The sequence below is a fragment of the Capra hircus genome, chromosome 2, assembly GCF_001704415.2.
Source record: "Capra hircus breed San Clemente chromosome 2, ASM170441v1, whole genome shotgun sequence".
In the NCBI taxonomy this organism is placed as follows: Eukaryota; Metazoa; Chordata; class Mammalia; order Artiodactyla; family Bovidae; genus Capra; species Capra hircus.
Genome location: NC_030809.1, coordinates 31,884,000 through 31,888,263, shown reverse-complemented (window position 1 = coordinate 31,888,263; position 4,264 = coordinate 31,884,000). Strand labels below are relative to the sequence as shown.

The following is a 4,264-nucleotide window of genomic DNA, read 5'->3' as shown; positions in this document are numbered from 1 at the left end:
ACTGAGTGAGTGAGTAAGTGAATTATGAATAAACGAGAAAAAGTATGAGAATAAATGAGTGCATGAATAAATGAGTGAATCGTTGAGTGCTTTACAAAATCGCGCAGGGGATGCTGTAAAAACTACCAAATAGAGGTTCCCTTGAGTGACACGTGTTCAACAGTGGCAACAGCAACAACAGAAAATGTCTAATGAGGTTAATGCCCATTATGTAGCCATGCCTGGAGCCCTATCTGACTCAAGAACTATGGACATTCACTATTTTTGTCCAGCTGGCATCCATTCTCTTTCTTCTGATTTTCCTCGGGGATGGACAGTCAAGGCAAGGGCTTCTCTGTGGCACCATGACCAAGAGATGAGCTGATGGTCCAGTTTGACTGTCCAGGTTCTCCCCGCTTGCACTGAGTGACCCAAGACTGGAAATATTTGGAGCAAATTCCTGCAGAAGTCTGTACCCTGTAGAGACTGGCCAGTTGTTTAAAAGACCAGGTGGCATCACGTGCCCTGGATCAAACAAGGATCTACCACTTATTATCCATGTGTCTTTCGTCTAGAGTTACTTAACTCCCCACTGCCTCAGTTTCCTCTTCTGTATAAAAGCAATATGCAATGCCCATAGTGGTCTACTTAAGTGAAAATATAGATTCAAACTCATAAGACAGCCTTAGGCTGTATACTTAGCATCGGTTTACTCAGAACCATATCAGATGTTTTTCTTCAGCCCAGAAGCCCTGACAATAATCCACACAGAGAGTTTCAAGTACAAGGAGCCAACAACTACTCCAGGCAGAAATTTCGCTGGCTTAAAAATATTATGACCTCCCCTTTGGAAGCTAGTATTTCCTGTAACAATTCCTTAGGCATAGCTTACAAGTCTCCACAGAGAGACATGCCAGTTGTGAGAATTCAGAGAAACTCAAAACGAGAGCTTCCTAACAGGTACACACAGTTCTCCCAGTCTGGGGGCCATTTACCAATCAGGGGTCATTTTTACCTGAAGTGATGCTGCCTGGCATTAGGTTTGACACAAATCATTGTATCTGGTCTTCAGAGTGGCAGTTAAGCAAAGGTCAGATTGTCACATTGTGCGGGAATTTGGTTTTCTGAAAACTTTAACCCAAACAATAATAACAGTACCCACCTTACAGCATTGTAGGGAGGGTCAGATGAATTAGTACATGTCTGGGGCTTAATAAGGGCTGGAACATAATAAGCTCTCAAAAAAAAAAAAAATGCTTCTATTGCTGTAGATTTAGGTATCTGCTTGAGTTTCTCTCTTTTCCAAAACATGATTATTCCATTTTTTTCTTCTTTTAGACAGCAGTAATCCTTCCAGTAAGCTAACATTTTGCCTCAGTTGATCAGCGTAACTTTCTACTGTGATCAACTCTGGTTACCCCAGAGGAACCAGACGAAAATGAGCCTGTCTGAACCAGGTGGTCTAATGTGATCTGACTCTCAGGCCCTCTCCTGAGTGCCAGATTTCTAAAATGACCACATGAGGGACTTCCCTGGTCATCCCGTAGCTACGACTCCACGCTCCCAATGCAGGGGGGCCAGTTTCTATTCCTGGTCAGGGAAGTAGATCCCACATCCCGCAACTAAGAGTTTACACGGCACAGCTAAAGATCCTGCATGTGACAACAAAGATCAAAGATCCTGCATGTCACAACCAAGAGCCGGTGCAGCCGTGTGTGTGTGTGTGTGTGTGTGTGTGTGTGTGTGTGTGCAGTCTGAAAAAATAAAAAAAAAACGCATGAGAGCCTGAAGCATCCAATGTCCTGCTGGTCCAAAGAGACACAGAACCAGAGCATAAGGCGCCTTTGTCATCAAGGATGAGAAAGGCAGAAGCGCCTTACTGGGCTTCCCTCCCTCTGAGGTTTCGGGACAATGTGTTTCTTAGTGACTTGGAGGCAGGATGTTATCAGAGAGCACAAGTCTCAAGAGAGAGTCCCTCTGGGCGGGTGAGTTGTTGGAGCAGCTCGCTAAGGAGCAGGAAGTGAAAACTCAGGTAAGGGAGCCCAAGATGCTCCCCCTGGTGTCCTTCGGGCAAAGCAAAAACCTCAGTCCAGGGAGAAGTCCGTCACAGTAAACCTGTCCCCAGAGGAGACACAACACAAACGCCAGGTCCATTTCTTTCTCCGGCCACTCAGAGGACAGGAATGAACGAGTCAACAGACCTGTGACCCCTGTATTCACTAAGTAACCGAAGCAGCATGACTCACTTGAAGGCATTCCTTCAGTCTCCTTTTTGCAGTCACGGTGTCTGGGTTTGGAACTGATAATTCCTCCCCTGGCCCCAGCATCCCCACGTCCCTTGCCTTCGACACCCAGTGTCAGGCCTGGCTTCCATCTTCCTGCCTCTGACCCTCTGACTCAAACAGGGTGAGAAACCACTGTAGCTTTCCTGCGCTGGTCACGTTGGTGACAGTAAATGTATTTCTCATTAAAGCAAGTTTTCATGCCTGCTCTCTGAGTCTAAGGAACGTTGCCTGAGAAGATGACCTATTTAGAAAAGGTGAGAGGACAAAACGATGTAGAAAACTAGCATGTGTCTTAATACAGGCTGAGTCTCCATCACCATCTTTCCCTTCAGCAAGTCAACCAGAGGCAGCCCACCTGTGCAGCCCACCTGTTGGGCTCAAACTTCTTTATTGTTACACTGTCCTTCCTGGTAGAGACTGGTGCTTCACAAGGGCCACACGTTTTCGTCACGCAGTTGTCTTTCAGTGTCCACAGAGTATTGGTTTCTAGACCCCTGGGCATATACCAAAATCCATGGATGCTCAAGTTTCGTATATAAAATGGCATAGTATTTGCATATAATCTCCGCTACACTTTAAATCAGCTCTAGATTACTTATAATACCTAACACAATATAAATGTTATTTAAATAGTTCTAGAAAATACAATGTAAATGCTATGTAAACAGTTGCAAATACACAGCAAATTCAAGTTTTGCTTTTGGCAACTTTCTGGCATTTTTTTCCCAGGAATTTATATATATATGGGTCACTTTGGCCTAGATGGTAAAGAATTTGCCTGCAACACTGGAGACCCAGGCTCCATCCCTGGGTCAAGAAAATCCCCTGGAAAAGGGAATGGCAACCAACTCCAGTATCTGAAGAATCCAACGGACAGAGGAGCCTGATGGGCTACAGTCAGTCCACGGGGTCAAAAAGAGTCAGACATGACTGAGTGACTAGCACTTTGACTTTCACATTTAATAAACACAATGTATTTACTGTATTTGTATTTATTTAACATGTAATAAATACAATGCAAATGCTAAGTAAACTCAAATTTGTTGTGTACTTGCAACTGTTTACTTAGCATTTGCATTGTATATATATATTTTTTTTTAATTTTAACGGCTGATTCTCAACTTATTAAAAAGGTTGATTTAGGCATCAGCAATTGTGACTTCCACCTCCTCTTGGCTCAGTACTGATGGAAGTGATCTGCTTGACAATCTCAGCAGGACTGTGCAGGCCCATGAGACACTTGTGGATCCTCACCTAGAATCGATCCCAAGTCTTAGAACCTTCACCACACGGAGTTTTCCCTGTAGTTATTCTCAGTCTTGGTAGGCATGGGAACAGGTCCTTTCACTTGGAGATTCCTTTCCTTTGCGCCTCTGATCAGGTCAGCACATACCTTCTCCAGAGATTTCACGTTGCAGCTAGTGATGGTGATCTAATCTGGTGAATGGCCACCTCTGGCTTCACGGGAGTCTTGCTCTTATCTTTAAAGGCCATGAATGCTGTGGTTTCCTGACCAACTTGTTCCTCCACAAGAGCGAACAGCGGTGAGTCAGGAGCAGGGGCGGGTGGCCCAGCATTCCGCTGCAGCAGAAACCATGTTTTCTTCAAAGAGCTCCCAGATACTTTTGATCTGATTTGGTTGAATCTGTGGATACAGAACCCCCAGATACAGATTGCTATCTGTTCTGTTCAGTTCAGTTCAGTTCAGTTCAGTTGCTCAGTCGTGTCCGACTCTTTGCGACCCCATGAATCTGTTCTATTATTTACCCATTAATATTGTATTCCAAAATTATCATCTACCCTTTTAAAACACAAATTCTTCCTTACCTTCTCCAAATTCAAAAGATTCATGCAGTCATGAGTTTAATGTACTATTTTTATTATTTCCCTAACTAACACTTGAAGAATTCTCACTGTATATCAGGTCCCTCTCTAAATACTTTATCAATATTAGCTTATTGAATCTTCACAACAACCCTATGAGTTAGAAGCTACTATTA

At 43.8% G+C, this 4,264-nt stretch overlaps 1 pseudogene; it reads right to left on the bottom strand.

The window, feature by feature from the left end:
• On the bottom strand, positions 3,404 to 3,758 carry LOC102185126 (annotated as a pseudogene).